This window comes from Taeniopygia guttata, chromosome 2 (assembly GCF_048771995.1).
Source record: "Taeniopygia guttata chromosome 2, bTaeGut7.mat, whole genome shotgun sequence".
Taxonomy (NCBI): domain Eukaryota; kingdom Metazoa; phylum Chordata; class Aves; order Passeriformes; family Estrildidae; genus Taeniopygia; species Taeniopygia guttata.
In genome coordinates, this window is record NC_133026.1 from 38,797,912 (window position 1) to 38,825,457 (window position 27,546).

The 27,546-nt window shown below is 38.0% G+C and overlaps 1 protein-coding gene across 8 annotated transcripts in view; it reads left to right on the top strand.

The window, feature by feature from the left end:
* RARB (retinoic acid receptor beta) overlaps positions 1-27,546 on the top strand; it is a 319,701-nt gene that overhangs the window by 69,598 nt on the left and 222,557 nt on the right. The window contains exon 1 of one of the 8 annotated variants that reach the window (XM_072925729.1): positions 27,389-27,410. The exons of the other annotated variants lie outside the window; for them this stretch is intronic. The gene's annotated coding sequence lies outside the window, so the exon portion shown is untranslated. Of the gene's footprint in view, positions 1-27,388; positions 27,411-27,546 lie in introns of those variants that run through there. 8 annotated transcript variants of the gene reach the window in all.

The window sequence follows — 27,546 nt, forward strand, 5'->3', positions numbered from 1 at the left end:
GTGTCACCTGAGCTCACTTCTATAGGATCAAAAGTCTGTGTTTTTCAGATTTTGCATTTGAGTAATTTGTTGTGAAATTTTGTGCCATGGCAGACTGTGCCTTGCACTTCAGCATCTAAGCTTTATTTGTTAAAAAGAAAAAAAATCTTTCTGGTTCTCTTGCTTGTGAAGATGGACATAATGACTTAAACAAGAGGTGTGAAACCAGTTCACGCTCTTCCCAAATTTTCACACAGCCTGGAGCAAGAGGCATCCAATTTGAATCATTCAGTCCCTGTTAGCACGGGACCTCTTGACTACTACTTCACATGGTACTGTTGCTCATTTCCCATGTTTAGAAGTAACATCATGAGTATTAAAGGTTTTTCTAGCAGCTGGAGGCAAGAGTAGAACTACCTTACAGCTGGGTGCTGCCTAAACAGTGTTGGGATTCATTGAATACTCTCTCAGTTCCCTCAGTTTAGCCATAGCCATTGGCATAAATTGCTTTGGGTACTCCCAAATGTGACATTGAAATACTCATAACAACTTATGTCTTGTAGGCACCTTTCTTTGTCACTACTGACAACTAGAAATAGACAGGGCCACACTTGCAAACCTGCTAAGGTGCTAGAACTTTTCACATTGGTTATTGTGTTGTACTTTTCAAAGTTCCTGAACTGATTCAGTTTTGTATTGATATATGTATATATAAAAAAAAAAATAAAAAAAAAAAGGAAATTAAAAAATAGCAGTGTTTTGGTGCTGGATGTCCTCTGGCATCAACAGTATTTGTGATGGCTTCAGCAGAGCAAAGATGCCTTTTCCCCTCCTTCCAGCAGCGTTCCTGCTCACAGCCTGCAGCCTTTCTGAGCAGTCAGCAGGAATAACCAGTGCGGCCAGTACTGCAGTCGTGCGTGGGCCCTGGAAGAAAACACACAGAAAATGAGTGTAATTGGTTTATGCTGCCTGATTAATTTATTACTTATTTCCTGACAAGTTCATTGGAATGTAATTTTCTGAGTGGTGATAATATCCACAGAGTAAAAGATGGAGGATGGACAAGTTGAGAATACTAAATCACGAGCAGTATTGTAGCAGGGAGGCTTTGTTGGGCTTTTCATTAGAGATTGCATTCTGTTATTATGTGGCCTCATTAGTTATGCTGATTGAACCAGGGGAAACTTTAATGACTGCTGTGTTAGGCATTGGAAACATATTTTAACTTACTGATGTAGAGTATGGAAAATAATTGCTGGAGCTGTATTAGCAGGATTGATAGGGGCACCTTAGACTCTCCATTACTCTCAGAAATGGAGAGCTCAGAGATTGCTCTTGTTATGGATGGTAGTTGACTTTTTTGGTGTTTTTGTTGTTACAGCTTTATAGAGTATGCTTTTTATTGTTTTTGATGGTTTTATTCTTTTTAATGTTGAATTCACAAGCTACCTTGTAGGTTGTTCTTAGCTGTCCTGTAAAATTCACAAGCTGGCTGCATGTGATGCAATTATTTAGTGGTCATATAAAATGGATATCTGGTCATCTCTTATCAGGCTTATTTAAACAAAGATATTTAAGATTGACATTCCTACACAAGTGTCTAATTTACAAATAGCAGTAAATAGTCCAGGCAGTGTGCCAGAGACACCACGGAGACTTGTAACCTGATGCTAGCTGCAGTGGAGTAGGACTGTAACAATTCCATGCTTTTTCAGTAATTAAAACATTGAACTGTTCTTGTCCCTGATCCAAAACAGCATCAGTAGAGTTGATCTTTAAATCAGACTAGCTGCTGAGCAGACTTACTCCTAGTGTAAGCTCACCAGCAGTTTTCAAATAATTTTTTGTATGGATTTTCTTAGTTGGGGATTGAGATTAGTCTGCTAAACACATCTATTTTATATAGATACATGAATCAGTGGAAAGTATTATTTTGTGTGTTTTAATGAAACAGTAACATTTATAAAGATAAATGTTGCCTATTCACAAAAAAAGGTGCAATGCAGATTAAAAATCAACATTTTATAAGGAAAGAGTTGACAGGAAGTATGTGAGTTCGCTTAATAAGAGCTAGATTTTTTTTTTTAATATTTCAAAGAGGCTATTTATAACATCAGCTGAAAAGCCTTATAAATAAATGAGGCATTAGACTTACAACAGAATGCAGTATAAATTACAACAACGATGATGATTACCCATTTCACTGACAGGCATGTGTAACATTTTATTTGTGTTTGAACTGAGGGAGTCTGATGGTGTATTTTAGAAATAGATAATGAAGAATTAATTGTTTCTTTATTAATATTAGTGACGTTTAATGGTAATATATCCTCTCACTCTTAGAATGGATGTGTGGGTGACATTGTTCAGAAGTGCTTTCCAATTATTTTAACAGAAACCATATGTACAGAGGGTAGGCGAAGTGCAGGATATCAAGTCTAGGTAATTGATGCTATGCAGACTTTATAGACTATCTCATTTCGTTTTTAATTAAAGTTTCAGTGCAATAGAATCCTTTAAAGTAAATTAAAATTAATCATCAGTAGGTAAAGCTGCTCTGCAGAGAACATAAAGCCGCCAAAACTCTTTTTCATACTGTGCATATATTGATCAATCAGTCAATATTAATTGATTTATATGTAAATGTACCATGTGAACTATTTGGAAAACCTAAAAAATGTTGGATGTGAATCCTATTAGGGCAACAGTTATTTTGTCATGGGTGTCAATCAATAAATACTTAAGTAGATTACAGATCCAATATAAATTGTACTAGTTCAACAATGTGATTGCATTTCAAAAACTCTACATTGTTATCTTTCAAAATATATTTTATGCCATTTCATTTTTTATTCATGTTTCAATATTCCTTTTCATAGTGATGATTTTCGAGATCATCAATATTAAATGGTACATGAAAATGACTTTTAAAAATTTCCTGTTATATGGTTGTATGTATTTTGGTGAAACTTGTTGTATGCTACATACTTTTTTTTTTGTTAGGAATCTGTATTTTCCACTGGGGGAGATTTGCTTTAAATGAAGTAGTGAATCAAGTTAACTTTTCAGTAATTCAGTAGTGTGTGATAAAACATTGTGAATTGCTATAAAGAAGAAGTCCCAGATTTTATTTAGATAAAAATCCTTCTGGCATTAGAAGATGAAATTCTGACACTGTTGAAATCATTGTAAAATATCCTGTTGAGTTCAATGGCATTAACAGTTTCACCTTCTGAGTTTGTTGAAAGTAAGTCTAACATGCTAGGAATTAAGATAAGGTGATCTGGGTTTTAAACTTCCTCAGAACCTTCTGCAAATCCAAACCATATTTCTTTGTACCTCAGCTGCCTGGATGGAAAATGGTGATAATAATTTCTTACATCATAGAAATGCTGAAGAGAGAAACCAGAAAATGGCAAGGTCTTATTTGTTTCAGGTTCTGGTGAGTTGGAATTGTGCAAGTATGTAGGTGGGCTCAACAAGTACCCACAGTGTCTGTGTGTTGCATAAATAGCAATGTAGGAATTGTGTGTATCGTCCAGATAACTCCATAATTCATGGAAAGCACAAAAATAACTGTACCTAGGAAGTAGTCACGATGTTCACTGAGTGGCGTAATTTAACTGTGTTGTGAGATACAATAAATACTGGCTAGGCGAGAGAACCCTTCCTATGTCTTTCACATTTGTTCTCTGTTGACAAGGAGAAAGATGAGCAGATGATGAGCTAATTTAAGCACATGCTGAACTTTAGGCATATAGCTAAGCTGTGTGCTTAAATGCATGTTTTCCTGGTCTGAGGACCTGCAGCTCTCGCTCAATGAGCAGGATCTGAAGAGGTCCAAGTCATGGTAAGACATAAGGACTTAACAGGCAGCCCTTTTTCATTGAAGATATAAATTCTGAGGTAAAACAAAATTCCATTGTGCAAGCCTTATATTTTTTCTTTGTCATATTAATAAAGTTCTGCTTTGGAATGGTAAAATACCTCCTTTTTTGTTCATGCACCTGTGAGACGTTTAATTCAGGTTAGAGTGCCTGAGCGCTGTGGGGGTTTCGGGTTTGGTGGTAATGAAAAACAGATAATCCGCATGGTTTTGAGCAAACATGAAGGGCATGCAGAGGGCGTGTGAATGAGTGAGTTGGGCTGACAGTATTTTTAATGACATGAGAAGAATAAAATTATCCTTACTTTCTTCAGTCACCCATTTATTGGGCACTAAGAACAATTAAATATGGGAAATAAAATCAAATGGCCTTTTAAGCAATCAATGTAAACTTCTGTACTGAATTACTGAAGAATAAAAATATACTGTGTCATCAGTCTTTAAATACCTTGCTCATTAAAAGGTTATGCACTGACCTCTGAGCCCTAATCCTCTGGATTATTAGTATTAATTTCTTTTTCTTTTTTGTCTTTTTCATTTTTTTACAGGACAGAGGGAGTCAGTTTCCCCATCTATCAAATTAGGGCATGGCTTTAAGAAAACAGGTTATGTGACATTTAGTTTGAAAGGAGAAAGACTGTAGTTCTGTCTCTCTGCATTGTTTGTGTGGTGTGCATGTAAATGTAACATTTTAAAGGAGTGCTTTTTGTGTTTTTTTTTTTTTTTTTTTTTTTTTTTTATAAAAAGAAGGACCTGACTTTTTCAGTGTGTCAGGTATCCATCCAAACAAGGTTATAAGCCCAGGTTTCAGCCTGCCCCTGCTCCCTGGGCTGCAGAAGCTCGGGGCGGGAGAGCTGATGTGCTTCACTGGTCACAGAGGGGACTCCGGGAGCCAGAGCAGCTCCAGCAGCCGGAGGGTTTCTCTCCCACGTGCATCTGCCCATTGCATGACCCAGCTACTTGGTTCCTCAGTGAACTATGGGATGATGGGTCATAGCACCGCAAGGAACAAATCTTCAGCCTTAGTGAGATCTCGGTGACTTGCAAGTACGTTGCTGCTGCTGGCGGGTGGAAAGCTGGTTTATTTTCAAGCCAGTAGCTCGCAGTGTTGATTTTCATCTGGTTTTCTACAGCCCTTTCTTTTTTTTTTTCCTTGTGTTTTTTTTTGTTCTCTCTCTGCTAGCTGCCAAATATTACTTAGGTATTTTGCTGCTCTCTGTTTCTGCCTGGTTGTCATCTTACAGCAGTAGTTTCAGCAGAAAAAACTTGTTGGTGCCTGCCTCATGTGTTGTGGTATGGCACTGAACTGCTCCACTGCACAGTTTTAGGGGGATCATGATCACCTAAAAACTTTTCTTTGCAGAGTTGAAAGTGGTGAGGTACTTATGTGGCAAGAAGGGTCTTTGGGGGTGAAGGAGACCCACTTTAGCTGTACCAAAGTGTTGAATGGAGCAGGGTAGCCTTTTGGGGTGCGAGCAACAGAGGTGATTTCCTCCATGGTTGAACTTCAATAAAGATAGTTGTCATGGTTTATGTTCTTTTTAGTGATGAGTGTGCTCTCCAGGGCTCAATCTCTCTATTTTTGACTTGTGAATAGGTTCAAGCCTAAGCCATAAGTTTAGTAGTAAATTGTCTTCAAGTTCACATTTTGAGGAAATCAAACTCCATGCCATTTCCGCTGCCTGGATGGATGACTGCTGTGATGGAGTGGTGGCTGTGCCTTCATTATCTTAAGCATTTTTGTGGCCACCACTGGTTTCCCTTTCCAAGTTGTGACTTGTAGAGCATTTTTCTCAACAATCAGTATTGGCACCGCCTGTTTGCAGCTTTAGCAAGTCTGGGTATCTTCTAGTGCCTGTAGTGCATTTGCAATAGGACAGCTTTAAAAGGCTCAGCAGTAATTGCCTGGTATTCATTGATTCATCTTATATTTATTGTGGTGACTTTAACAAAGCTGATCTCATTTCATATTCATCCCAGTGTTCATACACAATGTTTCACTGTAATTCATCATCGTTTAATGAGAATGTTGCCCTGAAACCTTTTTGCTCAGAGGGAAGTCTGGATTTGTCTCATCACTGTTTTACCCATAGCAGGTTTGTCAGTCAGGAAAATTTTTCATAGGAATGCTAGCATTGATGTGTGAAGCAGATTCAATTGCTGGAAATCAGAATAGAAAGGAAAAAAATATTTATTTCTGCGTCAAGGAAGAGAAGCACTAGGAGACAAAGTATTGAAGAGTTCTGAACAGGTTTATGAAGTAGCTCTAAATCCATATAATTCGCTCTTAAAAGGCGTATTACCTACTTCTGATTTCATAATCCAAATTCTAAATTGTAGTTAAAAACACTGCCTTTGCTTTCTTCTGATAATTTCATAGGTCAATGACTTGGTAAGCATTGGTAAGCAATATTTCAGATATTATGCAGGATAAGAAGCTAAGCAGTTGTAATGCCAGTCACAACTGCCTTTGCTAACAATACATAAAATATTTACATTTTATTTTCTATGCACTTTCTTATGCACATATGAAGAACTCCTGTAAATTTGAAACTGACTCTTCACGTTCATCATGTATTTTTATGGAAATTTGTTATTCATGTGTTCAGTTACCCCAGTATTTGTCCTATAAGTTTTTTTGGGCTATATATTTGCATATTTTAGTTTTTCAATTAACTTTATTTAGCAAACATTTGATCTGCAGACTGAATAAAACTGGGTATTGCTGTGACCAGGGAAAAAAAATTCAGCAGAAGTGGAAGAGCAGCCCTTTTCCTCGTTCCTTCTAGTCTGTGGAGTCTTCCATAGGGCCTGACACAAAGTCCTTGCAGCCTGTTTGATGTGAGCATGCTTTTCTTCAGGCCAATAAAGGACTCTTTGTTTTAGGCACTTGCTCCCTTTTTTTGCTAGCATCTCTATAAATGGAGTTTTTCTGTAAATAGTGCTATTACCTGCCTGATGCCCTTTTCCCTTCAAGTTTGACAGTGTTTCTCTTCCTTGCCTTACAGTCAACTACAACACAAAACTCAGCAGTTTATGTCGTGTGATGTCTAATTTTCTTCATTTTCTACTGTCTTTAGTGCTCCAGTGTTTTGTTACTTTAGATCTAACTCTGTTTTAACTCATTATTGTAGAAAAAGCATGGACCCAAAGGTGTGTTTCAAATGGAGAGCTTCTTCAGGTTTGGGAATTGCTCTTCTAAAATTGTGAGCAGGGAAAATCTTGCTTGAAATTACTTCAGCATCTTGAGCTGATTGTGGCTAGAGGAGGGCCAGCTTTCTTGGTGCAAAGTGCTGGCACCTGGACTGTGGCCCTGCTAGCCAGGGGAGGGAAGGTAACAGCAGCTTTCCAGGGGTGTCCTCTTTGTTTCTTCTGGGGCAGGGCTGGTCTTAAACATTTGCTTATCTTCAGGATGATTTTATTGTGCACTTTATTTCTTGGCAACTTTATCATGGTATTTTCCTGTCACAAGAATGATAGACATAATTGAATTTTTCTCGCTGAAAGTGATGTAAAGTCTCCTGCATTAGAAAATTTGGAGAAGAAGAGAGGGCAAAACAAAAAGCATATATTCCTGTTAGTCCTCCTTTGAATGCACCAAAGAAACAAGGAATTACTGAAAACTGTATTATAACTTGGTACTTAGGCTGGAAAGAGGTCTCTTCCAAGACAGTGTGGTTGGCTTTGGCCACTTTTCTTTGCAGCCAGCTCTAAAAAAAGGAGTAGTAAGTAGCAAACAATTTTTTAGTTTTATCATTATTGTTGACTTGTTGCATCTTTCACTTCTACCTGTTATTCCTTAGCTCAGGGATGTTTTTTTTCTCCAGGGTTGCTTCACTCTAGGAGGCTTTCTCAGTCGGTAGTCCAGAGAAATTTTTTCAGTCTATCCTATGGGACGATCCTGAGGTCTAGATTTGTCCCGTCAGTATGTTGTACCGCTCCCAAAAGAACCTTTTCTTTTTTTTCTGCTTTGGCAACGAGATGGTAGTAGCAATGGTAGAACTGCAGTTGTGTTTTTAATTTGTAATCTGTGCAATCTCCCGGTCAAAGAAGGTGCTTGCCTTCTATGTGAAGACTTTGGTGTGCATTGTACCATCAGATACATAAATAATGTACTTTTCTTCATGATAAATTTCTATTTCATGTTTGAGATAGAACACAGAGACACAGATAAATTTCCTACATACTTAAACATAGTGTAGTTAAGATTTTGTGCCAACTGAAAGCATTACTTGCATCTTCTGTGCTAAGATGAGAGTACTGATCCTCATTCTGTGGGGTTTGGAACCCCTTTGTGTGTGGGAGCAGGGTCTGGAGAGCCTGTGGAGTTTGCACCCAAAAGTAGGTATGAAGTGGTCATGGGCAGCTGCCTTCAGTGTGTATTTTCATAAAATGCAGTTAGGTCTTGCTTCCCTTGCAGATGTACCTGTGTGTTTAGTGGATGGTGAGAAGCAGGAGAGCAGGATATTCCAAGGAGTTTTCCTGGAGTGCATGGAGGGAGGGGAGAAAACATGGGAGCAATAAGTATACTGCATGCACAGCACGCGGTCATCGCTGGGGCGTGTATCTGTGCCTTTATATGGCACAGGGTAACGTACCAAGGACACTTAAAATGCACACAGCAGTGGACTGCCTGGTTTAGGTGAAGTGAGACATGATCCAGGTAACATCCAAGTGTGATAGTATTTGGTGAAGTAATGAGTAGTGCTGGCGTTGCTGTTGATGTCCACAAAAAACACCTCAGTTTTCCCTGTTGGTGTCAATGTAGAGAAGGGCTGTCACTGAAAATGTATTTGTTTTCTCATAAATATGCTGTGGTTTTCACTTTGGGTGTTCTGCTAAAATCCAGTTACATTTGTATTATAGTGTTCTTGTACTGATGATGCCTTTTAATCATGTTAAATGTGTTTTACAAAATGAAGATTGTCCAAAAAAAACATTTTTAGACCTGTTAAGTAATGTAATTATTTGTGTTTGTAGTGAAGATAAATAGACTTACGATGATCAGAATGCTGAACATACACTGAAGTAAGGCCTGAGCCATCCCAACTTGAACGTCAGAAGGGCATGATCCAGTGTGTAATGTTGTCCCATGCACGTGGTAGGGTTGTGAATGTGACTTTTCCCAAAAGCCTGGTTGAAGAGTTACATCCACCAGTGGCATTACTAGAGTGACAAGAAGTAGAGACTTCCTAAATTAAATATTTTAGGTATTTTTAATTTGTCGTAATTCCTTAGAAAAGCTGGATGAATCTGACAGGTGATGCGGACATGTTAAGACTTCGGTCAAAGTCCAGTAAAAGCCTGATATGAGCTGTAAACTGGTTTTTGCATGTTCAGTTGCAGGGGAGGGTTGTTCTCTGCATTAACAGCCCTAAGCTTGACTCCCTTGGCTCCTTCAGGAGTAGTAAGTCATTGCTGTGATGATATGCCTCAGTGATTTTACTGTCTATGAAATAGAGACCATCTTCATATGAACCTCTGGGGGTTCTTTGTAATAATATTGTATTTTTAAAAAATGGCTGTACCACTCTACATAATCTCCGCTAATCGGTACATAAACCCTCTTTGGCAGTTTAAACTGTATGCACAAAATACGAGATTTGGCTCTGCCTATTCCAATAGTTAAAAGCTTTACTCTGGTGCAAAGCACATCTTTAATTGTTTCTAAGTGCAGTACACAGGCTTGTCTATCTGTTTCCCAGATATTTTCTTTCTTTTTTTTTTTTCTGTTCCATTGTGTGTCTGAGCAAACAAAATCTTGGCTAAATTGAAGGATTACTCTCTGAAATAAAGCCTTGTTCTGTGGAGTTTGCATAAACTAATCTCCCCTGTTGTTCAGAGTTGATCGAATAAAAATTCCACGTCCATTATTCTGGCATTTTCACCAAGTAATCTTATGTCTGGAGCCAGTTTTCATCTATTTTTAATATATCCTTGATGGATGGGTTTATTTTCTACCTACATATGGCAAAAATGTACCGTTTTAAGCAAGTTGCCCTGCTCCCTCTTTCCCCACAAACAAAGGCACTTTCATTAATCTGCTTTCAGAAGCCTGAAACTAGAAGTTTTTCTTCCTGTGCATGAGTAATTATAGGTGGGCCATGGATTAAATAACCTACTGGAAAATCTTTTTTCATCTGTAGCATGGCTGAGAAGGACTTTGAGAATGAGTCTTGTCTGTTCAAGCCTCTGTACTCTGGAAAAAGGCACAAAAGCCATTGGTAGGCTGGGAAAAATAAGTTGTTTTTCACGGCTTGGCTATTTTTACCCTCCATGTTGTAGTTGGCATTAGTAATGGAAGAAGGAGTCATCTGATGCTACTGCTAGGTGAAGTGATTTCTTTTAATTTGGGGATTCTAGGTCTCTGTTTTAAATAAGTTAAAGTAAAATAAAAACACCTGTTTCTTTGTCAAAAAGAATCATAGAACAGTTTGGTTTCAAAGGGACCTTAAAGAAAATCTAGTTCCAGCCCTCTTGCCATCTTCCACTAGAACAGTAGGTGAGAGAGTCAAATAATCTTCCGAGGTTTCCACCATTCCACATTTAGTAATCATAAAAAGACATATCTGAATTTTCTAAAAGGAATTAGAATAATCTTCCTTTTCAGGTGACCTTTTAAGACTGGAAGGTATATGGAGGGATTTGGGATTTATTTTCCTTTTTTTTTTTTTCCCTTCTTCCTCTAGACAGAGTTAAGGAAATTAAGCTCCATCACTCCTCATTCAAAATCAGCACTGCCCCCTTGTTCACGGATGGTCTTGTCTGGTATAACTTTGTATTTCTCTCACTGTGCTTCCATGAAGATGCCATTGCTTCCAGATCCAACCCCTCTTGCTCAGTCTCACATGTGACACTGATAATATCCACCCTGAAGTGGCTGAAGGTAGAGCCACATTCTTCCTTGGCCAGGGAGCAGACACTGCTCCAGTTGATGTACATTGTCCATGGCCCCCACCTCTTGCCACCCACTAGGTCAAGAGAAAATGTTTCTGACCTTGTCAGTGAAGTGATATGGGGGATATTCTTCATGTTTGGAGAAGGAAACTCTAGTGCGTACTTGTCCAAAGTATGGCACCTCATGTTTGGTTTTAGAATTGGATCAGGATGTGGTAAACACTTCTTTGATATTAATGAGAAAGCATCTGCCTTTCAGTTTTTGGGCATCTCACACAGATAGTTTGTTTCCTGGCCTAGTGAGTGTTTTACTTTTGATTCGTAGTTTACTTTTGGTGTCCACAGCTGCAACTTCTGTAGCTGACGCTTTCTGTATCAAATCTTGTAATTTTTCAGAATTAAGATACTGTTTTTTTAAAGAAATGCTGCTTTAACATGTGGTCTGGTGGGTACACAGCAAATCTTCAGAAAGAAGACCAAAGTGTTTTGGTGGTCTTCCCTTTCCCACCTCCCCCAAGCCAAATGTCTTTGGATTGTTTCCATAAATATGCTGCACATCTGTGAATTAGCAGACTTGTACAGTTACCTGTCTGGTGCTAGATCATGCCGGTCCTTCAGATGAGAGTGCGTGTGTGAAAATAATTAACTGCTGTGTTGATTCCCTTTCTAAGTGATGACACCACAGCACAGGGGAAAGTAAATTTTGCTTTTTGTCCTACCTCCTCACATGATTTACACTACAAGGCAATTCTCATTAAGGAAGTCTATCAAATAGCCTGGTTTATATAAAGCTCAGTCACAGCTGGTAAGGATTACGTACAGAACAAAATCCAATGTTTGTTTTCATGTGTTTAGATTTCTAAAAGCCATTAAGGAGACCAAAGCAATGTTCTGGATCCCCTTCCTGTAATTATACATGGTACAGAGAACAGTGAAATAGAAAGGACTGCTCATCTCTCTATGACAGATATTCAGTGGCAGCAAAATTAGCTTGAAAAATTCCCAGTGTTCAGAGTAGAAAGTGAGACTGACCTTGCAGCATGCTTTGAGTACTCACAAATGGAGAGTTTATTACCCAAAGCATCCAAGGAATCACAAACTTGACTCTGGATGGGATCACATCCCACCAGCATCTCCATCCAATTCACAGCAAGGGATTTCCAGGTTAGGACTACTGATTGATTGCAGGGAGGGGCTGGAAGGGTGGTAAGAGTGTGGAGGGGAAGAGAAGAAAAGGAAATAGAGAGAAATAGTGCTGCAGATGTTCCGCACCAGGCAAGGTAGACCAAAAGTGTGACATTTTGTTAGGAAATTTGCTGGCAGCCAGCAGAGCTTGATCAATGGCATTGCTGGCATCTCACACAAGCCACTCTCAAAGCAGGAGCAATCTGCTCTTGGGGCCACTGTCTCTGTGCAGGTGTGTTGCAGCAATCTGGCACCTTGCTGGGGAGGAAGATCCTCAGTGGAGTTTATGTGAGAAGGAGAGCATTTACAGAGATGGTCACATGTTAAAAAGGTGGTGGAGGTTCTTGGACACACTGAAGAAATGGCATCCCACCTGAATGTTCCATTCATGTATAAAGTGGCTACAGAGTGATGGTGCTGGAGAGATTCTTCTCCCCAGCCAAGTGGCTCCCAGAGCCAGTTTGACTCTGTCTTGGTCCAAATCTGTCTTCAGTCAGTCCTCAGATGTATGTGGTATGTGCCTGTTAGAAGTATTACCATGATTTTTTTGCTAACTTGCTAGTTATAGTACATGTATTTTTTAAACATGTGACAGTACAACTTTTAAATTCTTTTAAGCCAAGGGCTCAGCCATAGCAGAAGATTCTTTTCAGTGAGTCTGAATAAAAGCCTGAGAGGATGGGGAAACACCTACCTTCTGAGCATCTATTTCTCCTTAGACTCTATTAAGCAAAGAGAAACATATTGGTGCTTTTTTCAGGTTCATAAGGGGGAAAACAAAGGGCTATATTTATTAATTAAGTAATTAATTAAGTAGAGATAAAACTATTTTAAATGTGAATATTTTTAAACTGCTAATTAAAGTTGGAGGGGCTCAATTTATGGCACTTGGCAACTAAGACAAATGAGTACAGTTGTTTTTGTTCTCTGAAGTATAAACTGCTTTCCTTGCCTGAGAAGCATCCTGTTTTCTTTAGACTGAAGTATGTTTCAAACTTGTTTTCACCCTGAGGACTTGCTTTGCCTTAATAAATTCTGTTCCTCAGCAACTGCAGATGTTGAGGCTGGTGTTGTAGAGGATGTTTTCTTTCCTTCATCTGTCTGTCTCCCTTTGCTGTTGAAGCTTTTTCATTTTTTTGACTTTTTAAAATTATTTTTTAAAACATTCTCTATACTGTATTTTCTGTGGGGGACAAGTAACCACCACTCTTGCACAATTCTGCTATCATACTGCTTTATGGATATGTATTAGTATTTTTATTTTCTTATTATTTATTCTGTGACTAGGCCTTTTCTTATGCAAGAGGACAAATTCATGTCCCAGATGACCTTACTTCTTGTCAAACAGGTGTGTCTGACTTGCAATGTCATTTCATCTGGACAGAGGAGATGAATACAAATGGGAACTTGTTGAAAAGTAATGCAGGAGAAATGTTTTTACCTAGCAGTTGTCATTTGCCACAAACTCTTCTGCAGCACAATAAACAATAAATTAAAATTAGGTTGCAGTTTTTAACAGTGTGTGGGGTGGGACAGAAATGGAAAAGATGCTTTAAGGATCTGCTATGTTCCTTGCTGGGTGGGCAGCATGGGTCTGTGCAGGAGCATGTTTGTGTGCTTGCATATGTAAATTTGGGCACCTGGGTATGCACGCATCTGGAATGAGTTGGGCTCATATTTTTGTAGGATCAGACAAATAAACCTGTGATTGACAGTTAAACATCTTGGATGTCTGTTACCTAAAGCTGAAAACACAAGCTGGCTTTCTACTTCACCTCCCTTGGAATGACATTGGGAATGGTACAAGATGCCTCTACTTGACTAGCCTGATGATATGCTAAATAAAACTCCCTGTGTCCAACAGTTGTGTGGATGTCATATGTCCTCGCATGCTCAGTTGTGCCTACAAACAGTTACAACAACTTGTTTTGTTGTTTAGAAAGCATATAAAAAAAACAAAAAAAGAATGTAGGTTCTCCTTGGATGAGCTGCATTAAAAATTGTGATGTCCTGACACTGGCTCTTTGGAGTAAGAAAATGCTGCTGTTACTGGAGGACCTTTCTATGCTAGGTGGTGTGCAAATACCCCACATCAAATAGTCCTTGTGCTCAAAGGGACTGTGGTGTCAGTAGACAAGGCCTGCATTGGGAGAAGGAGCTCAGACCAAATAAACATGGGATGGCAGCAAGCACCTTGCCAGGAACAGGGTTATTTATTGCTTTGTTTGTTTTTGGGGTTTTGTCCGTTTTGTGATGAAAGGGAGTCGGTTACACGACAAGAGGACAAAATTCTCTCAGAGGAGAGAAAAAAAGAGTAAGTGAAACTTGAAGAAGCAGATGCAAGGACATGACAAGACAGAAGGAGAAAGCCCAGCGCGACATGTGGAGAAGTTTGGGAGAACAGAGAGCAGGAGCAGAGGGAGAGGAAGGTATTGAGGAAGGCAGTGGACACGGCTGAAATGACAATGGTGACTGTGCTGCGGCGAAGAGAGGAAGGAGACGTGTTCAGGGTGAGCTGGATGCCCTGAGATGGTCTTGAGGGCCACTGGGGAGCAGAAGGGAGAGAAAAAGAGAGTTGGCTTGAGTCTTGAGTAGAAGTGGAGTGGGGATGGACTGTATGATCTCATGCTGTGCTAGTGTCAGGTTCAGTGTGGTACTTTGCTGAAGGCAAGATACAACTTTTTACTTTTAAGTAATGATTTAGTGATCACTAAGGCTAGTGCTTAAACAAAACTCATCCCAGTAAGTGAAATCCATTATGAGAGTACATCTGCATTGATTGTCATGCTGGATCTTTACCCAAGTGTAGGATGGAACATTATCTCAGCTTTCTTCAGATGGATGGTTAATCCATAGTCTTTTGCTGTCTCAGCACACCAATTGGGGATGAACTTGAGACAGATGGAAAGTTGAAGTTGAGTTCTATAAGTAAAAAAGTGTACATTGGTTAACTCTGTGGAGGCCTTTAATTTTCCTCACTGAAAAATACATGCCAAATATTAAATAGAAATATTCCTGACATCTGTGCTGCAAAAAGAAGCCCAGGCAGGGGAAACCAAAACACAATGGTCTGTGTTAAGCAGTAAGACAGGTAGCAGGGGTTATGTTTCGTAATCCATCTTTTGCTGCAAATGGATCAAAAAAAAAAAAAAGCTGACCACAGAGCCAGCACCCAGAATTTTGCTGAACTGTGGCAGATGACTTGCATGTCTGTCTTCTGACAGAGCTTTCTGTAATTTGAGTCGTTAGTAGCTGTTTAAAAGCAGGTAGGTGTGTGTTTTTTCTCATTGTGATACTTCTGAACATTGCATATGATCTTGCTTCGTGGCACCTTGAGTATGTCGGTTGATGAGGTATTCTCCCCACCTTAGCTGGCAAGCCAAAAATTACTCTTCTTGCATTTCAGGGTCATGAAATAGTCCAGTGAGGATTTGGCTGTTTTCTTTCATTTGCATTTGGTAATGTTAGAGATAACACGAAGGAGAGCACGCTGTCCTGGGAAGTGTGGTGACAGTCATGGGTATTTGGAATTGTGCTCTTTGTTCTAGTTGTTTGTTAAAATTTAAGTAAATAGAGCTAAATTTTCCCTTGAGCTAGGATGGTATTTCAAGAGACTTTTACTGTAACTAAGAGAAGTTGCCTGAGTACTCTCAGGGGATGAGTTTGTTGTCAGTGTCATTACTATCCTGTAGTGAACTGAGATGCAGAGTAGAGGTGGTCTACAGAACCTGCTGAATATTAAATACATGCAAATGTAAGAGATATCCATGTATATAGCAGTAAATCTGTTCCATAATGTATGTAGTTTTTCTCTACGTCTCATATACAACTGTGACTATATGGACTCTAAACAGTAGTATTTTCTTCCAAGCAGATAAAATGGTATTCTGTTGTACTATTAAAGTACACCCTCAGGGGTGCTCTTGAGGTTGGTTTCCTGATTGGATATTGTACATTCCACCTTTACAGCCCTTTAAAATATTTAAAGTAAATATCACTGTGAAGGTAGTGAAAAATATAAAGTTGCAAAAAATTATTATACTTCATGTTTGATTTTTGCATATTTTTAAACCTCAGAAAATGAAGTGATGCCTTATTAAAACTAAGATTTTTCTAGACGATGAGTGTTAAAACTTGCAATATGTTTAAATAGCATTATAAATTTAGCAGAATACAAGATTTTTAAAGAACTGAGTTGCTTTGTCTCTGCCATTATGAGTTATCTGAAACATAATATTTAACACTCATGCGATTTTATACTGCATATAATTCACCCTACTGCTTCTCAGATTCATTCATATGAAACACTTATTTTCAGCACACAAATATATATAGAAAACTTAATGCTGACTGTAGTAGAACTAAAGTACTTGAGAATATTTAGGACATATATATGGAATAGTTTGAAGCTTTCTGGTGCTCTTGATGTAGATCATGGAATCACAGAATTTACCAGCATTAAAGATGCAATTGTAAACAAACACCACTAAAAATTGTGCTATAAAATAATGGCAGCTGCTGTTTTCTCTGTCATTGCTGATGAGTCTCATTGTGATAGATAGGGGTTAGATTCTGACAGACTGGGCTGTTGGTCTTGTCATTTGCATTTTCTTGGGGTTTATTGGTAAAATACAGATCAGCATTTTATAGTTAGCACCGTTACCGACAACTTGACATGCACTCATATTTAGTGCTATCAAAATGACACTTCTGCTTATGTAAACTTACATGCTTATTACTTATGTCTCCCAAGATAATTGTTCGCTAAACAAGGCAAATGTAAACAGGAGGCTATTTTTTCAGAAAGTTGCTCCTTCAGCTTCCTGTCCATCCTAAAGGTCAAATCCTTTTTTGTGAGACCAAAAACAGCTGCTGACGCAGTGGTGACAGTGAAGAATGACAATATTATGATCTATGGTATGGTTAAGAACTCGGAGTTAAAGGTTGTAACAGAGAAACATCCTTTCAGCCGGTTTCTGCAAACCTTAGTAAGTGGTAAAAGAAAAATGCTTTTGAAATGGGCACTCATTTGTAATGCCTATTTCTTCATAGTTTAGTCTTTAAGAACTTTTTTTCCTGCAGAGGTCTTAGCTGCTATGCTGCATTTTTATTTCCTACATTGTACAAAATACCTGAGATATTGAATAAAGCTGTGCTACCACCATATCTGAATAACTCAAGAGTGTTGTCTCTCTAGCCCTGGTCCTATTGCCACTGTGCAGTGGAAAGTTTTATTAATGTTGTGCAGCACACTGAGGCTTGTAAAAGCTCAAGTAAAGGACTGACTGATGATGGAATAGGAGACTCAGCCCAAGCCACAACCTCTGATAATCTCACCTGATCTTTCCCCATTACTGCTTAAAATTGGTTCCCATCTACAAAAGACTTTGGGATGGAGGCCCAGGTCCCTGGAAGTGCTGTGACCAAGGTGCCATTGTCAGATAAATTTTTCTGGGGTAGTGGTAGGAAGAGTCTTGCTGGCACCACTGTGAGGACAGTGGCAGAATAAAAAATGAAACCATGCATCAGGGGCTCTTCAGTGATGATCTGCTGAGGTTTAAAAAATTAACTCTGTCCTAGAAAATTTACTGTGTCCTGGCCAAACCCAGTACCTGAGGTCTGCCTCTTGGAACAGGCTGTGGAGCAGATATTTGTACTGCATGAAGCTCAATGCCCATGCTAGGTTCATCCCCAGCACTCAAAGCCATTTTAGGTTTGCACATAAAAGCCCTCCTGATTTCCCTTCCAAATAATTCTCTACAAGCTTGGTGGAAGAGGTTTCATTTATTCACAACCACCTGTGTGGTTTTTTATCATGGACCGGGCTGGGGGGGAAGGGGGAAAGTTTATTAGAATTAAGTTTATTTTTGGTTTTAGCTTTTAATGTTGAATGTTCTGCTGTTCAGGATGTTTCACTGGGCAGCTTTTGTTGTGCTTTAAAATATAGTTTAATTACTTCTCTCTAGCTTCCCTTCCAGTTTTTTTTTTGCTGAAATTTCAGTGATATTTGTCTAATTTTGCTATTATTTTCTTCTTTAATTAAAAAAAGGCAGAAGGTTTTTTAAATGTGTTAATTTTTGTATTAAAAGAAGATGATATTTCATAGAATGGTTGGGTTGGAAGGAGTCTTAAGGGTGATCGAATTCCAACCCCCCCACTGTGGGTAGGGGTTTCACTCATTAGATCAGGTTGTTCAGGGCCCCATCCAACCTGGCCTGGAATGCTTCCAGGGATAGGGCCTTCACAACATTTCAAGGAGAATCAGGTTTTCTGGAGTAGGCTGGAAGCTGGTGTCCCTTCATGGTAAACTACTGTGTTCCTACTTGCAGTTAGGAGAAGCAAAAGTTGAGTGCTCCTAATAACTGGGTAGAGATGGATGGGATGCTTGCTGGAGGGAAGGTTAACTGGCCCTTTTTTGATGCTGATGGTCTAGTACAAAACAGAGTCTTGCTATGGGTCTGATTTTTTTTTTTTCCCCCAACAAAATGTGAAAATGCACATAAGAGAAAATGGGAACTTACAGGAGAATTTCTGGGGTAACCTCATTGTAACCTTTCAGTACAGACAGGGAACTACAAGACAACTGGAAAGGGATTTTTTTACAAGGACATGTGGTGACAAGACGAAGGGTGTTGACTTGAAACTGAAAAATTTAAGTTAAAATTTGGTATTAGGAAGAAATTATTTACTGTGAAGGTGGTGAGGCTCTGGAACAGGTTGCCCAGAAAAGTTGTGGTTGCCTGGAAGTGTTCAAGGCCAGGTTGGACGGGGCTTTGAGCAACCTGGTCTAGTAAAGGTGTCCCTGGCCATGGCAGGGCTGTTGGAAATAGATGAACCTTAAGGTCCCTTCCAAACCAGACCTTTCTATGATTCTTTAATAACTGTGGCAGAAAAAAAAAATTATTTGCTTTGAGAAAGGAGTAAAAAAACTGCAGGAAAAGAAATGGCAATTTCCCTTTGTTTTCTGGGCTGTTCCATTATTTTTATGTGTATTCCTCGTTCTCAGCAGTTAGTTGAATTTGTCAGTATTTAAATCGATGTTTAAGAGTTAAATGTTGATAACTAGCAAACCTTTTAGAGTAGTAACCCAGCTAATGGTACAGCTGCCTCAATGAGATGTGCTGCTAAAGCTAGAGAAACCAAAAAAGAAAAGAAGTTGGCTAATTCTCAGTAGAGGGTAGCAATGGCAGGTAAAAACATTGTCAGTTAAAACATATTTTATCATGATTACCATGGAACTCATTATTATGATTAAAGATGTACTAGCCATGACATGCCAGCTACATGCTGGTAGCAGAAAATACCTGCTGTTTGTAGGTTATTATCAACCTCCTTTGAAGAAAATCAGTCTTTCTTTACATTTGCAATGCAATGAAACCCCAGGCATTTCTTTGTATCTTTAATTTAAGCATGCTTTTCAAACGCAGACACACAGCTGCAGTGAGCAACAAAATGGGTTTGTCATGTTTCATGGCATCTCACTAAACAAAAAGGGATTTTTTGCCAGTATCTATGTTAACATTTTGGGATTGTCTATTGAAATTCTAATCTGTCTATCTATCTATCTATCTATCTATATGAATGAAATAGAAGAAACTTTGTTAACAGTGCTTAACAGAGTACTGCACCCTATTTTGAAACCATAATTTTAATTATAATTTCTAATGTTATATTGTACCATAAATAGCATTAGGGGAAATTGCTACCATGAAGAAAATCACTAACTGTATCAAAGTCATTCGTTTTAAACTGTGATTTGCCTATCATGGAGTCTGATGGAAAAAAAATGACAAAAATGCAAGTATAAAATGCAAGTTCAGATTTAACTAAGCCCATTTCAGAAAGAGTTTATTCCAAGTGTTTGCAGCAGTTATTTTTCATGCAGAAATCTATGTTAAGCATCAGCTTCAATAAGCTCAAGTTACTTGGTCAGATAGATACTGTGCAAATATTATACTGCCTGCTTTGTCAGTGAACCAGCGGATGTGTCATTCCTCCTATCTTTATTATTTTTTAAATAATTCAGCACATGTGCACTATTAGCACTGTAATGTGAACTCTCCCATGCTGAGGATTTTATTTTGCCTGAGAAGAAAATGAGCTTTGTCTTTCAAAAGGTTGTTGATATCTTGTCTTTTATGACCAGCTATTTTCTCCTGATGAACACATCTCTGTAACTAGGTGGTAGTAAGCCTAAATATTGTAGGAAGAGAAAGCCCTTCCAATTGCAGTTGTGTATTTGTAAACTTACTGCAGAAACTCAAAGACTGGCTAGTCATGTCTTAAGAGGTCAGTCTATGCCTATTGCTTAACATAACATTAAATCACAATTTCTATTTCTCTTTCCAGAATGACTTTTTTTTTTTTTTTTTTTTTTTTTAGAATTTGATCCTTTTTGTATCCTCATTTTTTTTCCTTATTGACTGATGTAAATTCGGCTTTCTATCTCCATTTTTTTTCCCTATGCCTCTCTCTGTTGCAACTTACCTTGGATGGCAGGTTATTGGTTACTGCCTACGGGAGCCTTTTCCAGGAGCTAATTTAGCTGTCAGTCTGAAATTGGTAAAAAGGATGAAAGATGGATCAGAGGCCTGGGGCATGCCTAGACCAATATCTAGCATATCCCTATCTGGAAGTACGCTTATTAAAACAGATTTGAAAAATACTTTTTCCCAATCTTGCTCTGCCATCATTTCATCCAGCAAAGAAAAACATTTTCACAGTGACACTACTGATTCTTTGGCAGCTCTCTTTTTTTCAGAAAGGAGAAAACAGTATTTAGATATGAGATCAATAGAAAAACAAATAGACTATTATATTCCCTAGAGAAAGCCCTAGAGAGAAGACAGATGTGCAGAAATTTAATATTCTTGTAGGCAAAAATCACAAACATGGGGGTTCTGTTAGCTGAAATGAGCTGTGGTAAATGTGTATGAAATAAACATTTAAAAAGGAGTAATAAAAAAGGGAATGCTTTTGGGCTAGGCTGAGGTGCTGTGTTTGAATTTGTGACCCCTTCAAAAAGTAATTTTGCATCTACAAACAGTGCTTACCTTAATATTATATGGTTCAGGCATAACTTCATATAGTGAGCGAAAGGAAGGTTTCTCACCATCGGCTCTTTTAAGATGTACTCATCCATTCACAAAGTTCATGCAGAGAACTGTGTCTTTGATATTGCCTCCATTTTTTATGAAGATAATGATATTCTTCTGCATGACCTTGAGCCTGTTGTTACTCAAACTCGAAGCTGCATTGGTTTCTTTTCCAAAATAATTTGCAAATAAAAGTAATCAAAATATGACTGTAATTTTCAATAACAAATTATGTATGTCTGATGTTGTATCTACTCAATGAAAGGAGTAAACTTAAACTTTCGGTGTCTGCTGTGTCAGGCTTCTTCATGGAGATCCTGCACTGAACATCTAACCAGGATGATGAAAGGTTTCCCTTCTTTGGAGGGACTGCAGGATGAGTGTTAAAGAAACAAAATAATTGGCTGATGTCGTACTTCAATTGATGTTCTTGCACCTAGCCACAAGTCTGTTCTCAGGATTACACATTCAGCTCTTTCGAAAAACACAAATTTTCCTCCCAGCCAGCCCATTTTTTCAATCACATATGTGTCAAGGTCATTCTCTTCTTTCACCTTTGAATTTGCCCGACACTGAAAACTAGCTGTGGATCAATAGACCTCGTGTTTAATTTTAGCCATGCAAATACCATCATGGAACTGTGAAAGCAGTGCTGGTTTCTATTCTTAGTATTCAGCATGTATCAGACGCAGCTACAAAGTTCTGCCAGCTTGGACCTCGTTTGGGTTGGACTAGATTATCTATATGCAAAATTCCATACATTCCCTTAAGGAACATATTTTCCAAAGTACAAGATACAATAGGTGTGTGTGTGTCAGATGATACAGGGAGGGAGAAATTTGTGAGAAGGGGTTCAGCAGTAGTACATGTAGCTCTTAACCTACTTTTAAAAATGTTAAATCATACCTGTCACTGATGTCTTCTTCAAAACAACATAATTTTACCTCTACCAACAGCTTTGTGTAATTCAGGCATTTCAATTACAAAATTGTAATTACTAAAATTGATTTAAAGTTGTATATTCATAGCATATAATCTTAAAAGTTGTTACTTTAGCATTTTTGTTAGCATTTTTCACTTTCTGTCTCAGGATTCCTTGAAAATTTGAAAAATACTTACTAGACATTTTTAACCTAAATGGAATATGTACCTGTGCATCTCTTTAGTTGTCACTGTAGACATCTTTTGTGAGTGGCTATGACTCCTGATTATGGAATTCCTTAATGGAATTCTTGTGTCTTTTTATGTATTTTGTCAAATGTCTCTTTTATTAGTGTGGAAATACATAGGAAGAGAGGTCCACTAATGTGGATGTGCGGCTCATGAACCTTAAATTTTGTTACTCTTGAAGGTAGTCTTGCCAGGAAAATAATGTAGGCTTCCAGAAGGAAAATTTGCGTTAATACTAGAAGAGGAGATTTAAAAAAATTCTTGCATGAACATCTTTTTCCTCTTCTCTAGATTCAGATATCTGGAAGAAAATCTAAGGATGAAAGGTGATTTTTTTTTCAGGCTCACAAATGTTAAGCAATGCATGCCTACAAGCATGGGAATCAGATGGAAAATTTATGATCAGATAAGAAAACTGGGAAGGTGTATCCAGAATGAGCACCCTTAGGAGACAGAAAAAGAAATTCAAATATGCACTGATTGGTCCTGTTTTTGTAGAAACTGATCTTCTGCACTTCTATTTGGTTGCTGAAGCATGTAGACTTTCATTATTAGGTACTTTGAATTAGGTGGTATAGAGCTAGCAGGAGAGCTGGGACTAGAGCTCCAGACATCATGTCAATTCTGTACTCTATTTGCCAGTCATTTATACCCATAAAAAAAAGGGGGGAAAAAAAAGAAGACAAAAGAAAACAAAATTAGTCAATAACCAATACTATTGATATGTATGTTACAAACCTTCCGGACGCTAAGCACACTTGACTGTTCTGGATTCTTACTGGGAATTTTTCAACAACCCTTGAGATGATGGCCCATGTTTCTCACTACAGCTTTACTTAGGTGGGAAGTGAATAGTGCCTGTGCATTCTGGATGCATGGGGTCTCTTTGAAGAAATCTTTGCGGAGGAGACTGGAGCTTGTGTGTGCATTAATATGGGTCTGGACAGCTTGTGTATTAATGGCACTTGGGGATATGATTTAGTGGCAGGCTTGGCATTGCTGGGCAGTGCTGGACCCAATGATATTAAAGGTCTTTTCCAACCTACATGATTCCATTCCATGATTCTGTATTTCATGTGTGACCTTACCCCTTCAGAGGTGCATAAATTCCATCTTACTCCAAAATTGGGGTGCTGATGCCTACTTCAAACTGGAGGACTGTACTGCAAGGAAGGACTAGGGAAAATGTGGTGTGGAACAGACAAGGTTTGTCTCTCAGGAACATGAAGTCATCCTAAAGGTTCTTGCCTTTGGCTGCACAGCTTTAGTTTTTTGTAAAAAAATAATTTTTCACTTGGTGAAAATTACCGAGCACTCTTCACAAGCATCTGTTTCTTCAGAGAGACAGAGTCTATGTGAAAATGTTCTGCAGTGAGGACTGGGTGCAATAGCAAATATCAACTAATCTTTTGGCTGGAGCTTACATTCATTTTGACTGGTTTTGACTATATTCCTTGGCTTTCCAAAAGCTGCTGTGTATCAAAAAATGGAATTTTCAATGTCTGAAAAAAAGGGGCCCAACCCCCTGCAGATAATTCACGTTGTCCAGAAGGGAAGAGACATGTGAGGAGCGGTGCTAACAGCCTTTTGTCTCCATGTCCCCTAGTGTTTTTTTCTACTGTCTTGTTTGAAAGCAGATTGTGCGTGAAGGGTATTTAAAAATATCCAAACTGATCAAAATCATCTATGGCATGGAGGCAGAAATAGCCAGGAAAACAAACAGACCGGAGATGAAATATGGATGAGATAGACACACCAGTGTTTCATGAAAGAGAGAGCTTAAAACCCAAAGCCAAGAAACACAAATACAGGGAGTTAAAGTACAGATACTTTATGATTCACGTTACTGTCTTCAATTAACTATGATATAGAATTGCGCGATTTTTTTCCTTTCAAAAGAGAAATCCATCTCCTTGCTTATTTTTCCACTTGCTGCTTTCTGTTTAAGTTAATTCAGCAGTAATTGGATACACTGTGTCTAATTCTTAATAAATCAACGGAACTTTATGGTGATATTGACAGTGGCTTTGCTTGCCCCATTGTTTCTATCAAGAGTTTTATTCTGCTTCAAAACAATTTGCTGTGAACGCCCTTGTTTGTTTGCCACACTAGGCTTTGTTCTAGCTGAAAACTTTGATTTATAACTGTATATAATTGATGGCTCTGGGGTAGGTGGACTATAGCTTTTGCTCCTCCTCTTTTAATCTAGCTTTGCGTAGAAATCCATGTAGTGGTGCATTCTCAAGGGAACCAGGCTGGGAAATTCTCTGTATACCCAATGGGAGGCCATTAATCATAGTGAAGAGTCTCTTACTGGCTGCAAGCATGTTTGTGAAAGTCAGGAAAACAAAAGTGGACCACCTCAAAATGACTGATCAAGAGAATAGATGTTAAAGCCAATGTATTCATTGTGATACATCAAAAAAAAAAAAAAAAAGGAATAGTTTATGCATTGAAGTATATTTATTCAGATATATTTGGTACATTTAAAGATATTTTATACACTAGTAAATAACTGTAATTGTAGATATTAGAGATCATAATCCTAGGAAAATGTAATAAAAGTTTTGATGATTGCTACTGTGGGTCCAAGAGAAACTTCAAAAACACCAGATTAGAAATGCCCAAAGCATTTGCTGAATGTGTGTTACAGCTGAGCTGGTAAAAGAAATGTGCTAAAAAGTCTAAAATGTCAGGTGAGATTTTGATGAATATTTGTCACAAAAATGTCTTGTTCAGAGCTAACAAAAAAAAAAAGTAAAAAAAAAAATTAAAATTAAAAATTACAGTATTTTAGGAATAGTTTCTTCCTGAAACTCGTGCATTTTGGCTCTGGTCCAGTGCAGGTGAGGAAGCACCTGCAAGCTCTCAGAGGTGGCACTCACCTGCACACTGTGAAGCCCAAACCCCCACGTTATCAGGACTGGGGTCTCAGTGCTTCTGCAGGTCCTGCTGTCTTCTTGTGTCCTTCACAAAAATGTGCTGCTCAGAGGAAAACCTAATGGGTTCCAGTTGTGACTGCTCTGAAAGTATTGGTACAACAAAGTGATTGTGCTCGAATTTGAGTCTATCCAAGTTGATATGGGAAGGAGTTACAGGAGGTATTTTTGTGATTAAAAATTTCTGCCTAGCAGGGAGAAATCAAGGAAGTAAAGAGGCTCAAATGCAGTTTTTAAACGCTGACAGTCTGGACTTTTTCCCATATAAATAGCCATAAACTATAGGAAGAGAGGTATTGTAATATGGCATAACAACATTAGCTTTAGTTACTAGGAAAAGCGTTGGGATTTTTTTACTATAGAGGCTAAATTTGATGCAGTCAAAGATAAAGCTACAGTTTGTGTTCTCATGAAGCTGTGGTAGAGCAGCACATGTATCAGTTAAGTTAATAAACTTATCAGTTTATTTACCTCACAAAAGTTTTCAATGGACCTTCCTACCAATTCCTAACAATTTCAGCCCATGTACTTTAAAAAAAGTTACTAAAATTCATAAACAATTTCCTTGAATAAGGCTTAAATGAAAAAATTGAAATAGTGCTTTTCAGAAATTATAATACATTGTTTCAATATTCTGATAAAGTAAGATGGAAACATTTTCTCCAGACACTAGTACTGTAAAAGCTACAACCCATCCTGACAAAATAGTTATAACGTTAAAAATGGCATAGCAAGCAGTAAATTAAATCCTAATACAATATGTGGAAGAATCAATGTTTATTCTGAAGCACTAAGTTTGTTTAGTATATACTAAATTTATGGCATTGGGGAATAGGAATAGGATATAAACTTATATCTGGAATTTTTTAAAGATCAAGGGAAAAAAACCCTAAATGTCCTGTGATTAAGAGAAATAAAAACTCACCTAAGTCTGTCTTTTTTTCTGTTTATAGAAAGGGATTAATTTCAGATACATGTTTTGCCATTTCCAGTACTTGTGTCCCATTTTTATTCAACGCTGCTTTATACATTAGCATGACTTAATTTATTTTTTCTTATACTAAGTTGAAATGTAAATGCAGTCTATGTCCCAAAGATGTATATTCATGCTTGATGCAAAGCACATGTTAAGCTCTAGTTATTTCAAGTTAAGCAAATGCTTAAGCTGCTCTCAGCAAAGGTGACTTCTCTGAGCTGCAACTTGCACCCTTATGTACTTTATTAAATTACAGCCTTGTCAAACTGAGTGCTGTGTCCCATTTTAGTGGTGTTCCACATGTCGGTATAACACTGCCACTAATCTTAAATCCCTTTTAATTACTGCCCCTTCACTTGTTTTCTTGTTTCCTGGTATGGTGGAAGTCCAACCGGAATGAAGTCCAGCCTTAAGTGTTCATCTCAGCTATTCATCTTAGCTTTCCCTATTGTTATGTTTATGCAGAGTTTTTATTAGACTCATGGGATCAAAATGTATTCCCTTAGTTTTACAAAAAATGAATAGCTTTTGTACATTCTTAGCATTTAAAGTAAACACAGTGAGTTTTTAAAGTGCTCTTTTTTTCCCCCAATAACTAAAATACAGTCATCTGTTCTAAGCATAAATCATAATTTCATTATCAACAGAGAGAGGTCCAATGCAATATATATGTATAGTTGAATGATATAAGTGGCATTTCTATGTAAAATGTATTCCCTTGCCCAAGTAAACATTTCATAACAACATGAGTGAAAGGGTGTGCTTAAAAAACGAAGGCTTAAAGCATGTTACTTACGAGTTATACGGAATGCAGTTTTTGTAAAATATGAAGCTCACTGGATATGATCCAAACCAGCTGAACTATGTTAAAAGGTATAATAAACAGTCATAGCTTTGCATGCAGTTATTTAATTGGCAAATAGATTTTTCTATCACTGTCACTGGCAATAGCAGCCATTTGATACCAGGGCTTGGATTAAATGTTTCATCAGTAGTGCCTATTTAAGGATCTTTATGGAACAACAAGTTAGTCCCCTGGGCAAGCCCATGTCAACTGCAATAAAGAGATCCACACAAGTGAATGAGATGTATTTTTGCAGGATTTACAGGGAGGCTACGATTCGCTTTTCTATCTGCATGCTTTGAGGGCTGCTTCCCATTTTGTTTAACAACAGTGTCTGCTGGTGGCAAATATTGAATACCGAACATTGCATATCCAAAGGATTTTTATAGTTTTCTTGCAGAAAAGGATTCATAAATGGTTGTCATCTTTCTGGAAATAGGTGAGTCTCTGATAAAAGCAGATCTTGCAGGATTTCAGTAGTTTTAATTTTCTGGTAAATTTTCAGCATTTGGACTAAACCTCCAGATACTCCAATTATCTGCCGTATTTTCTTCTCTATCCTTCACAGCTAAAAG